Genomic DNA, 13,003 nt, shown 5'->3' with positions numbered 1-13,003 from the left:
ACATATATATATATATAACCTGGGCAAGGTAGTGTGAGCCTGTGGTCTCAGCTACTTAGGAAGCTGAAGTGGGAAGATCACTTGAGCCAGGGAGGTCGAGGCTGCAATAAGTCATGATTGCATTTCTACACTCCAGCCTGGGTGACAGTGAGATCCTGTCTTAAAAACACACACAAAAAAAGACAAAATTTTTTTTGTTTTTGAGACAGAGTCTGGCTCTGTCGTCCAGGCTGGAGTGCAGTGGCACAATCTCGGCTCACAGCAAGCTCCACCTCCCAGGTTCACGCCATTCTCCTGCCTCAGCCTCTCGAGTAGCTGGGATTACAGGCACCTGCCACCACGCCTGGCTAATTTTTTGCATGTTTAGTAGAGACGGGGTTTCACCGTGTTAGCCAGGATGGTCTTGATCTCCTGACCTCGTGATCCACCCACCTCGGCCTCCCAAAGTGCTGGGATTACAGGTGTAAGCCACCGCACCCAGCCCGAAATGTTTTTAAAAAGATAATGTAAACAGATAATCCTTTGAATCCTAGTCAAGGAGCAGGAATAATTACAATTAGAATGAAGAAAGGGCTATACGATTAGGTGTAGGATAGTTCTATGTGTTGAGGATAGCTAGCCTGGTCATCACAATAATGCTGTTAGATGTCCTGCCTTAATGAACCCAGTGGGATGTTCCCTGAGAGGCATTATGGGGCAGCATTCCCTATCCTCATTTGGTTGATGTATCAAGTGCTCGGTTTTGCATCTCAGAATGCTGATTTTTGTCTCAGAGCCATTTCTCACAGGCAGACTCACAATAGCCAAGGTCATAAGACTGATGTATAAATCCAAGTACCAATTTATAAATTAAAAATGAGAAACATAACTGAGGCTGGAAAACAGCCCAATCATATTAACTCACAACAAAGGAAGTCTGTTAGATAAATTGAGCATTTAATAACAAGATATCCTTGTGAAGAATGTAAACTAGATAAAAAACGTTCATTTTACAATAAGGATCACCTTGTCAGCTAGACCAGCATATGTGAAATTCAGCCACTGAAACTGCCTATCCCCTGGACCGTGCTGAGATGAACACTGCTGATCACTGCATCTCTGACTCTCCTTTGATTCTGCTTCTACGAGGACCAACCTTCCCCTCTTTATGATTGACACTGGCTTGTTTCAGATAGGTCAGTGCATTCAAAAGGCAAATGAACAATGGCAGTCCTGGGAGTGGCTCCATCATTTTAGTTACAGAGCTCATGGACATGGATCCACGGTCTGCAGACAGGTTCTGGGAGATACAGCAACTTTCTCAACTAGATGGAAAGCTTTACATCTAGTTTTTGCAATTTTCTGAGGAGAGAATCTACAGGCTTCATGAGACCCTCAAAGAGGCCCACACACTAAAAACAACAATTACAATCTTCAAACATCTCTACTATGATCCTTTTGAGTTGGGTTTGCAGTTTAATTCTCAGTAGATTATTTTATCCTCGCGCTCAAAAGAAACTCACATTTGCCCCAGAGTGCTGACAGCACAAGTATACATTAACAAATAACTTTGAGGCCAGGTGCAGTGGCTCACACCTGTAATCCCAGCACTTTGGGAGGCCAAGGTGGGAAGATCACAAGGTCAGGAGTTCAAGACCAGCCTGACCAACATGGTGAAATCCTGTCTCTACTAAAAATACAAAAATTAGCTGGGGGTGGTGGTGCATGCCTGCAATCCCAGCTATTCAAGAGGCTGAGGTAGGAGAATCGCTTGAACCCGGGAGGCGGAGGTTACAGTGAGCTGAGATTGCACCATTGTACTCCAGCCTGGGTGACAGAGCGAGACTCCATCTCAAAATAATAATAGTAATAATAATAATAATTTGAAAAATCTCAATGAAATAGGCAATTTTCTATAAAAATATATATTATCAAAATTGATAAAACATAGAGTAAAAAACCTGACTGGACGAGTAAGTCAGGCAGAGACTGAGAAAGTTTTCAAGAATAATATTGGAAAGCAATCTCACACATGAAAATATGCAGTATGGAGACTGTAAGCATCATGGGGAAGACTGGAAGTCATAAACACACTCATTTCTGGAACTGTCTATGGGCCCATGGGGCAAAGCAATGGGTATGCCTGCATCCAATCATCTTAAAGTAGGGGGAACTTGGGACCTGGAGAACAAGGGAGAAGGATTTAGTCCAAGTGAGCCTTTGAGTCCATCTTGACCCCTTGCTGCTGGTGGAGGGAGAGTGTTTGAATACTAATCCTTTCAGGAGCAGATCTTCTCAGTCCCTCCCTCTCTTGCCCAGAGGAGCTACTGCTAAACAAGAGAACACACATGAGTAAGGCTGCCAGGGACACCAGCGGATGAAGCAACAGAACTAACAACCAAACAAACAGCATAGACTCCCATGCTGACTTAGTTGGCATTCTGGTTTTCTCTCTTTGAGCATAAGTATCCTTTGGCCTGAGTAAATTTCCTGGAATTATCATAAAAGGAGGATAAAAGAGGGTAAGGGAAGGTAAAATGGGAGTTTAGAATCATTTAATGTAAGCTCATTTGATACTACTGATGAATTGGGCTATATCAGGTAGATATAGATGAAAAATCGAAACTAAAACATTAGCAGATGTAATTAAACAACATAATGAAAGAAAAACTCACTATAGTTGTGCTATGCATATCAATAATATAAGAAAAATTCAATAAGTAAGCCTATTAATATACTACTTTAAAACTATAGATCAAATGTAAAAATGATCATCTTTGGCCGGGCATGGTGGCCCACACCTGTAATCCCAGCACTTTGGGAGACTGAGGTGGGTGGATCACAAGGTCAGGAGTTTGAGACCAGTCTGGCCAACATAGTGAAACCTCGTCTCTACTAAAAATACAAAAACTAGCCGGGCATGGTGGCACACGCCTGTAGTCCCAGCTACTCGGGTGGCTGAGGCAGAAGAACTGCTTGAACCTGGGAAGTGGAGGTTGCGGTGAGCCGAGATCATGCCACTGCACTCCAGCCTTGGTGACAGAATGAGACTCCATCTCAAAAAAAAAAAAAAAAAAAAAGATCAACTTTTTTTGGAAGGGGAAAATCAGCCAATACAATTCAATAGCCATTTCTAACAAAAATTAATTATAAAAATAGATGGTACCTCTTTAGCATCACTTTTTTAAAAATTGCAATAAAATATACAGAGCCTAAAATTTACTATCTTAACCATTTTTTAAGTGTACAGTTTGGTGGCATTAAGGACATTCACTTTCTAGTGCAGCCATCACCACCATCTATCTCCACAATTCTTTTTATCTTGCAAAACTGAAACTCTGTACACATTAAACAATGACTTTCCATTCCTCCCTCCCCTCAGCCCTTGGCAACCATCATTCTACTCTCTGTCTTTAAGAATTTGATAACTCTAGGTACCCCGATCTAAAAAGTCATACAGTATATGTCTTTTTGAGACTGGTTTATTTCACTTAGCATAATGTCCTCCAGGTTCATCAGTGTTGTCGTATGTGTCAGAATTTCCTTCCTTTTTAAGGTGGAATAATATTCCATCTCATATATATACACCACATTTTGTTTATCCATTCATCTGTCAATGGACACAGGATGCTTCCACCTTTTGGCTATTGTGAATAATGCTGCTTGAATATCCATGTATAAATATCTCTTTGAGACCCTGCTTTCAATTCTTTTGGTTATATGCCCAGAAGTACAATTGCTGAATCATACAGGAATTCTAATTTTTTGTGGCTGTACTATTTTACACTCCCACCATCAGCACACAAACGTTCCAATTTCTCCACATCTTTGCCAACACTTATTGTTCTGTTTATATAGTAGCCATCCTTAGAACACATTATTATTATTATTATTATTGAGACAGAGTCTTGCTCTATTGCCCAGGCTGAGTGCAGTGGCACGATCTTGTCTCACTGCAACCTCCGCCTCCCGGGTTAAAGCAATTCTCCTGCTTCAGCCTCTCAAGTAGCTGGGACTACAGGTGCATACCACCACACCCGGCTAATTTTTTTGGTATTTTAGTAGAGACGGGGTTTCACCATGTTGCCCAGGCTGGTCGCGAGCTCCTAAACTCAGGAATTCCGCCCACCTCAGCCTCCCAAAGTGCTGGGATTACAGGTGTGAGCCACCGTGCCCGGCCAGAACACATTTTTTTCTTCTTTTTGAGACAGAGTCTCACTCTGTTGCCCAGGCTGGAGTGCAGTGCCTGTGATTTCGCTCACTGCAACCTCCGCCTCCCAGGTCCAAGTGATTCTCCTGCCTCAGCCTCCTGAGTAGCTGGGACTATAGGTATACGCCACCATGCCCAGCTAATTTTTGTATTTTTTAGTAGAGATGAGGTTTCACCATGTTGGCCGGGATGGTCTAGATCTCTTGACCTCGTGATCCACCCACCTTGGCCTCCCAAGGTGCTGGGATTACAGGTGTAAGCCACCACGCCCAGCCCAGAACACAATTTTTTAAAAAGACATTTATTCCAACTAAATCAGCATTTGCCAGAAACTAGTCTACAATGGAATGTCATATCAATATTATCATATCAATATGATATAATATCATATCAATCAATATTGTCATATCAACAATAACAATATTATTTAATTTTGCTTTAAAACTCGGGCTACATCAGTAAGACATGAAACATAATATAAATATTTTAGGCCGGGTGCAGTGGCTCAAGCCTGTAATCCCAGCACTTTGGGAGGCCAAGACGGGCGGATCACAAGGTCAGGAGATCGAGACCATCCTGGCTAACCCGGTGAAACCCTGTCTCTACTAAAAAATACAAAAAACTAGCCGGGCATGGTGGCGGGCGCCTGTAGTCCCAGCTACCGGGAGGCTGAGGCAGGAGAATGGCGTGAACCCAAAAGGCGGAGCTTGCAGTGAGCTGAGATCCGGCCACTGCACTCCAGCCCAGGCGACAGAGCGAGACTCCGTCTCAAAAAAAAAAAAAAATAGAATAAAAATAAATAAATAAATAAATAAATATTTTAAAGGAAGACAGAAAATACTATTTTAGTTATAATAACAAAAAACAAAGCAGGCTGGGTGCCTGTAATCCTAGCACTCTGGGAGGCCGAGGTGGGCGGATGGCCTGAGGTCAGGAGTTTGAGACCAGTCTGACCACCATGGTGAAACCCTGTCTCTACTAAAAATACAAAAAAAATTAGCCGGACATGGTGGGGTGCGCCTGTAATCCCAGTTACTCGGGAGGTTGAGGCAAGGGAATTGCTTGAACCAGCGGGGTGGAGGTTGCAGTGAGCAGAGATCCTGCCACTGCACTCCAGCCTGGGTGACAGAGAAAGACTGTGTCTCAAAAAACAAACAAACAAATACACAAAACCACAAAAACAAAGCAATCAACTGAAAAATTATTTAAAAAATTTTTAAGGACAGGGTGTGGTGATATACATCTGTAATTCCAGCACTTTAGGAGTTTGAGGCAAGAGGATTTGCTTGAGCCCAGGAGTTCGAGACCAGCCTGGGCAACACAGTGGTAGCCCGTCTCTACAAAAAATTTTCAAATTAGCTAGGCATAGTGTTGTACACCTGTACTCCCAGCTACCTGGGAGGCTGAGGTGGGAGGACTGCTTGAGCCCAGGAGATTGAGGCTGCACTGAGCTATGATTGTGTCACTGCACTCCAGCCTCAGAGACAAAGCAAGACTGTCTCAAAAAAAAAATATATATATATAGAGAGAGAGAGAGATGTATATATACACATTTTTTTTCCTAAAGGCCAGTTTACAATAGATACATAGAATTAAGGTATACAATAGATACATAGAATTAAATAGCATTGTAATATATTATCAATGACTAGCTTGAAAATATAAAAAAATTTCATCCACAGTTTCAATAAATCATAAGTGAATTATTAACAAAAAATATAATGCTCATAAGCATTTCTCTTTAATATTTCACTGTTAAGTTAAGGAAACAAAAATATGAGAAGTGTTTTTTGTAAAGCTGAATAAATGGAGAAAAAAGACAGCAGATTTCTTTCTTTTTTTACTTTTTTGGGATGGAGTCTAGCTCTGTTGCCCAGGCTGGGGTGCAGTGGCGCGATCTCAGCTCACTGCAACCTCCGCCTCCCGGGTTCATGCCATTCTCCTGCCTCAGCCTCCCGAGTAGCTAGGACTACAGGTGCCTGCCACCATGCCCGGCTAGTGTTTTTTTTGTATTTTTAGTAGAGACGGGGTTTCACCGTGTTAGCCAGAATGGTCTCAATTTCCTGACCTCGATCCGCCTGCCTGGGCCTCCGAAGTGCTGGGATTACAGGCGTTAGCCAGGCAATTTACTTCCCTGTGAACAGCTTGACTTCATCTTTCCCTTGCTCAAGAAGCTTCCCTGCGGTGTCAACCACACTCTCTCTTCCCAATATCTGAAACCTCTTATGTTACTGAGTCTTTTTTTTAGGATCTTGATCTCTGCCACCGCGCCTGGCCCGACAGCAGATTTCTTAATGGGCCATCCAGATACTGTGAAGATGAAAATATTTCTCCCTGCTCCCCCAAATTGTTTTTGGCAAATGCGATTCCAATTAAAATCTTGGCAGGATATTTCTTAAACAACTGACGAAATTATTCTAGTTAACCTAGAGGCATAAACAGATCAGATTTTCAAATAAAATTCAGAAGAAGAGCAATGAACAGTAAAAAGACAAGCTCTAGTAGATATTAAAGTATATTATATAGCAATGAGATTAAAATGTCATGGGTCTTGAATAAAAACATGCTGTTGAAGCAAAAATAGCAAGAATAGTGGAAAAGCTCAGATCTAGAATCTATTATGTATAAAAAGTTGACATATGGTAAAGAAGGCCTCACACAAAACCATGGGGAAGAGGATAGTTGATATATTTGTTAGAACAATTGATTAGAAATGGCTGGGTGCAGTGGCCTGTAATCCCAGGACTTTGGGAGGCCAAGATGGGTGGATCATGAGGTAAAGAGATCAAGACCAGCCTGGCCAACATGGCGAAACTCCGTCTCTACTAAAAATATGAAAATTAGCTGGGCACGGTGGCACGTGCCTGTAGTCCCAGCTACTCGGGAGACTGAGGCACGAGAATTGCTTGAACACAGAGGCCGAGGTTGTGGTGAGCTGAAACTGCACCACTGCACTCAAGCCTGGGTGACAGAGAGAGGCTCTGTCTCAAAACAAAACAAAACAAAAGAACAATTGGCTAGAGACTTGGAAATGGAGCAATTTACATGCTTATCATACACCAACTTTTTTTTTTTTTAAATCACACTTCAGAAAAACAAGTTTCTGGTCTAACTAGGGAAGAGGCAAACAAATTTCCTCCCTCCCTCCCTTCCTTCCTCCCTCCCTCCCTTCCTCCCTTCTTTTCTTTCTTTTCTTTCTTTCCTTCTTTCCTTCTTTCCTTCTTTCCTTCTTCTTTCTTTCTCTTTCTTTCTTTCTTTCTTTCTTCCTTTCTTCCTTTCTTTCTAACACCTGACCTCAAGTGATCCACCTGCCTTGGCCTCCTAAAATGCTGGTATTACAGGCATGAGCCACTGCACCCTGCCAAGGTTTCTTTTTAGGGTGACAAAATGTTCTGAAACTGATTTGTGGTGATACCTGCACCACTGTGAATATACTAAAAACCACTGAATTGTATAATTTCTTTTATTTTTCTTTTTGTTTTTTCTTTAATAGGAGACAGAGTCTTGCTATGTTTCCCAGGCTGGAGTGCAATGGCCATGATCCCATTACTAATCAGCACAGGAGTTTTGATCTGCTCTGTTTTGGACTTGGGCAGAGTCCTCTTCCTTAGGCAACTTGACGGTCCCCCCCATCCTCGTGGACACCCATGGGTACAGTGCATTACTGCCCAGAATTCCTGGACTCAATCAATTCCCCCACCTAACCCTCCTGAGTAGCTGGGACCACTGGCATGTGTCACTGCGCCCAGCAAATTGTATTCTTTAAAAATGGGTGAGTTGTAATGATATGTGTGTTAAACGTCAATAAAGCTTGAGTTTCTAGTTTTAATAACTGGAAACATGGTGTCACCATTAGCCAAAATTGGGACTATAGGAGGAAGAATGTGTTTGTGGGGAAAATGAGCCTTGGACATATTGAGTGGCTGTGATAAGCACACAGTAAATGTCCTGCTCTGGAACACAGGAAAGAAGATGGGGCTGGAAATAATAATGCAAATAAACAATCATTTATTGCGCATTTGTTACATACCAGGTGCCGTGAATATGTTGTTTACGTACACTGCCTGGTAGGTTGCATATGTATACTGTTTATTGTTTCTGCTCCCTCTTCCCCTGTGTAAGTCAATGAGAGGAGGGCCTTCATCGTTCTTACCTAATGCTATCTCCAGCACCTACAGCACAGGCTGGCAGAGAGTTGGCATACAGCATTTACTGGGTGTATAGAAATGCAGTATCTTTTAACCCTCATAACAATCCTTTGTGGTAGGTTTTTGTTCCCATTTCACACGATTTTCTTAAGACCACAAAGCTAGTAAGTGACAGTGGTCTGTCTGCATTCCAAGTCACAATGCAATGCTATAATCTCTCAATCTCCCAGAACGAATCTGGAACAAAGAAAAGCAGTAAAGGTCATGTAAACCCAATTTGTGCAAATTCGTAATAACTGTATATGAAAATCCAACTGGGTTAGGTGCTGGAGTTAATACAATGATAAACTGGACAAGCATCTGAAGAAAAATACATTTAAGACAAAATCCATAAGACTTGGCGCATAACCTCGCTAGTTCAAGAAGCTCTTTCACACATACTATCTTAGTTAATCCCCACAAATAGCCTAATAAGTAGGTTTTATTACCATTCCAATCAGGCTTTTGTCCTCCACTTAAACTGTACTCCCCAAGGTGACTTCTGTGTTGCTAAATGCAACAGGTACTCACTTCAGGCACAATATTTAAGGGAGCACCAAAAAACTAAGTGATCAAGATGAACAACATTTTTATTTTTTTAAATTAAAATTAATGCAAAAAAATCCATGAATAACAAAATAAAAACATTTAAGACAAAGAGGATCCTCAGGACTGGGCCCGCCCACCTGAAAGCCCCAACGGAACCCCTCATTCACGATAGGATTGAATGACCTCGAACTAAAGTGTCACGTACTTCCTGCTTGTGATGCTCATGAGCCCGAACGAAGGCTGAAAAACTTCAGGGGGAGCCATTCTGCCCATCATCCCTAGTTCCAGCGCAGTAGCTCAGCATGCACCACGCAGGTAGGAACTGACCCCGTGCTTTTGGAAAAGGCTGAACTGAGGGTGCTTGTGCCCGTGCATGTATGTATTGCACACGTGTGCATGCACGCTTCTCGTCTTGCTTCTATTTCCAAGTCCCAGTTCAGGACAGGGCAGAGTACTGCTTTCCAGTATGCGCCCTGAGCTCGGACTTCGCGCTTGCAGACTGAGGCGCCGGCCTGCGTGTGAAGACAGAAGCTCAGAATTCCTTCCTGCACAAGTGGCAGGTGGAGGGCAACTCTCTGGTGCCTCAATCCGAGACAGGGACACGCCATTCCCTGCGAGGTAGCAAAGGTACCTGAACCTATCAAGCCCTTAAAGACTCCGCGGCACCTCTTAATCGCCTTCCCGTAGCTATTGGAGGTAGAGAAACTGCGGCGGGATGAGCCCCCCAGAGACGGCAGTGGAGCAAGCGATGGTGGAGGTGCAGAGGGATGAGAAGCCTCTCCTTTCGCTCCGCCCCGCCTCTTCTCTCGCCTCCGGCCAATTGCCGTGCGCTCCGAGCCTTGACCCCGCCTCCTCCGGCCTGTGGCCCCGCCCGCGCCGGTAATAATTAGGATGCGGGCGGGGCCCGCCGCGTCAGCCCTGGGAGCCGGCCAATCCAGTGGCTCTCCTCCGCGGTCGCGTCATAGGCCGAACAACCAAACAGAAAAGTTTAATAAACAGCAGACGGAGGGGCCGGCGGTGGCGGAGCCAGAGGGAGCAGGGGTTCGGCGGCCTTACCTGTCCCGGTTCACCAGCGGCTACCGGCGGCGGCGGGCAGCGCGTCAGGCGGAGAGAGCCGCCGCCAGGTGAATAGCGCGGCTCGCGGGGCCCGGTCTGGTCCGCGCTGCCCCTCCCCCGCCCGCTCCCTTCCCCCACCCGGCTGCAGCGAGGCGAGGCCCGCCCCCGGCCCCTCCCGGCTCCCGGGAGCCGGAAGCGGAGGGCGGCTGGCCGGCGCAGCAGGTGGTGGGCCCGCGGGGGCCGCGGCCGAGAGGGCTGGGACTCCCAGCTCCGGGGGCAGGGGCCGGGGATCGGCGGGTTCACCTCAGACGCGCGCGGGCGCCCGCAGCCCGGGGCCAAAACCTGTCAGGGTGGTCGCGCTGGGGTCCGGAGCCTCAGTTCTTCAGGGCCGCGGAGGCCGCGACGCGCGCCGCCCCGAGCGGGTTCGGAGCGGTTGGCGGGCGGGGGTCGGAAGGGCCCTGGGCACCCTGGGGCGCGTCAACTCCCCCTCCCCCCCCCAGTCTCAGGTCTTCTTCGGGATGTTTTTCCACCTGCCGTGTTTTCAGAAACCAGCCAGAGGCAGTCTGGTGTTTCCAACTCCTGACTGGCACCGGGAAGGGAATCGGTCTCTTTTTTCCGTGCTTGGGTTTAGCTTGCTTAGGATTCTAAATTTTTCGTCTGCTCTTTTGAAATAGTTATTTTCAAGTTTTAGCCACCTAAAGAAGTACGAAAGAATATTGTATTTGAAATCTTTTTAACTTGGTTTCGAAGTCATATGCTAACCCACACAGTTGGGACGCTATGATTTACCTTCACAACTCGGAAGTTGTGACCAGTTGTGAGGAAGTTAGGGCCTTGGGGTTACCTAAAGGTAATTTATATTAAGTTGTTGGGCCATAAAAACTGGGCAGAATTGGCCACGCGCGGTAACTCAACGCCTGTAATCCCAGCACTTTGGGAGGCCGACGCGGGCTAATAACAAGGTCAGGAGATCGAGACCATCCTGGCCAACATGGTGAAACCCCGTCTCTACTAAAAATGCAAAAATTAGCTGGGCGTGGTGGTGCTTGCCTGTAGTCCCAGCTACTGGGAGGCTGAGGCAGGAGCATCGCTTGAACCCGGGGGGCGGAGGTTGCAGTGAGCCCAGATCGCGCTACTGCACTCCAGCCTGGCGACAGAGGGAGACTCCGTCTCAAAAAACAAAACGGGGCAGAATTAATGATTTTGATGCTCCGAGAAACAGGATTAAATTCCTCTTTCAAACCAAAGTCGGAATTTGATTTTTTAAAAGTGTAAAATACCATAAACTTTTAAGGGTAGTTGTTCAGTTTCTATGTCACCAAGTTTAAGGCACTTTCTGAATTTACGTATACTTTCTCCAGAGCCCTAGGGGAAATGTTTTGCAAAATGTGCACGTTTAAGTTTCCAAAACAGGTTGTCTTTTTTATTTTTACTTTTGTAGATTTTAAAGTATATTTAAAGGGAGACAGAGATCACCAATGTGCAGGAGAAAATACGGGGGTCGATGGATTTATTATCTTGTAGTGATAACTTTCTGGGTGTATGCATATGTCAGAACTTACACGTTTTACACTTCAAGTATGTGCAGTTTATTGTCAACTATGTCAGTGAAGTTTATAAGAAGTAACCAAAATATATTTAATACCACAAAAAAATACAGTAAAGTATAAACAGATAAAACGTCATAAATCCTTGACTCCTCCTCCCAAACCCAAAACTGGAACATTAGTAAAACTTGCATTTGTCTATGAGTTTATCTGTGCAGTGGATTTTGTGTATGTCACTTCCTTGACTTTTTGAAAAATAGTTTTATCATATATGTTTGTATGCCGAAACAGTGTGGTATTTAATTTGCTTTTCTTTTGAGCTTTATAAAAAATAGTATGTGGCTGTAGTTTATTTCATTGCTTTGTGACATGTTAATCTGCCGTAACTCATGGGCACTTAGACCGTGTTTTTGTTGTTTTTTATTTTGTTTTGCTATAAACAGTCTTGCTCTATGAACATTTCTTGTTTCCGGCTCTTGGTACACATGTACAATAATTTCACTAGAGTAAATACTTAATGTGGATTGCATTAGAAGGTATTAGGTAATCAGGACTAGAATAGATTGAATAACTTAGAAATAAAATGAATGAAAAACGTTAGGATTCTCTATTATGTTTAAATAGAAGATTCATAGCCATAGTGATTGAACTAGTTCAACCTAGTTGAACATTTGCATGAAAACCCAAAATTCCTGTTAACCTATGTGTAATGACCCTCTTACTTTGAAGTCACATTGTAAAAAGTCTGGCACTGTTTGGTATCTCCTTTTCAATGCAAAAATAGTAGAAAAAACGCTGGATTGTATGTAAAATAAATCACCTTTCTGCTGTTCCTCTCCTCCCCTCTAATCTCTAGCAAGTTACTTAAAAATTTCTCTTGTGCCTTAGCATACTCATGTAGAAGAAACTTGTCCTAAGCTTATTCTTCCAGTTTTGCACAGACTTTAGTTAAGGAAAACCCCTGTCAAATGGCACACACCCTTTAAGGGAAAGCATTAGGACCAAGGTGTTATTCTGTGGAATTACGTTTTGTATCCTTTGGAATATTTTTGAAAAAGTTGTGCGATGTTTCAGGATTTCTTAACTCCATATTTAAATACCTTTTAGATTAGAGAATGCCCACAAGGTGTGCTTCCCAAGTATCTGTTTCATTATGCTAACAGAGACACAGTGATAAATTAGGGAATAGTATCTCCTTAATATCCTGAAGATAGGTGTGTTTGTGTGTGTTTCATGTTTCATTCATGTATGTAAGTGTGAATTTACATGTAGCGTTGAATAACCTTTTTGAAGGCATGGGAGTAGAGATGGTTTCATTTTTTCTATATGTAGCTTGCAGACAAATATCAGGATGCTTTGTTTTGGTAGGGCTGTATTTTGCTTTTAAAAACCTCATTTTTTATTTGATTGTAAGGACAATGTGTATATGGGGTTTTCCCCCTCAAACTTTGAGAAAGCATAGAAAGTTACTAAGA

At 43.8% G+C, this 13,003-nt stretch overlaps 1 protein-coding gene across 4 annotated transcripts in view; it reads left to right on the top strand.

The window, feature by feature from the left end:
• The first annotated feature begins 9,811 nt into the window (after positions 1 to 9,811).
• The window catches only part of ZFAND6 (zinc finger AN1-type containing 6), an 83,512-nt gene continuing 80,320 nt past the window's right edge, over positions 9,812 to 13,003 (top strand). For 2 of the 4 annotated variants that reach the window (XM_009210751.4, XM_009210748.3), the window contains exon 1: positions 9,812 to 10,049. The gene's annotated coding sequence lies outside the window, so the exon portion shown is untranslated. Of the gene's footprint in view, positions 10,050 to 10,179; positions 10,204 to 13,003 lie in introns of those variants that run through there. The other 2 variants (XM_009210753.3, XM_009210750.2) reach the window with 1 other exon arrangement.

The sequence above is a fragment of the Papio anubis genome, chromosome 7 (assembly GCF_008728515.1).
Source record: "Papio anubis isolate 15944 chromosome 7, Panubis1.0, whole genome shotgun sequence".
Lineage (NCBI taxonomy): Eukaryota > Metazoa > Chordata > Mammalia > Primates > Cercopithecidae > Papio > Papio anubis.
Note: the sequence above shows the minus strand (reverse complement) of the source record. Positions and strands in the feature narration are given on the sequence as shown.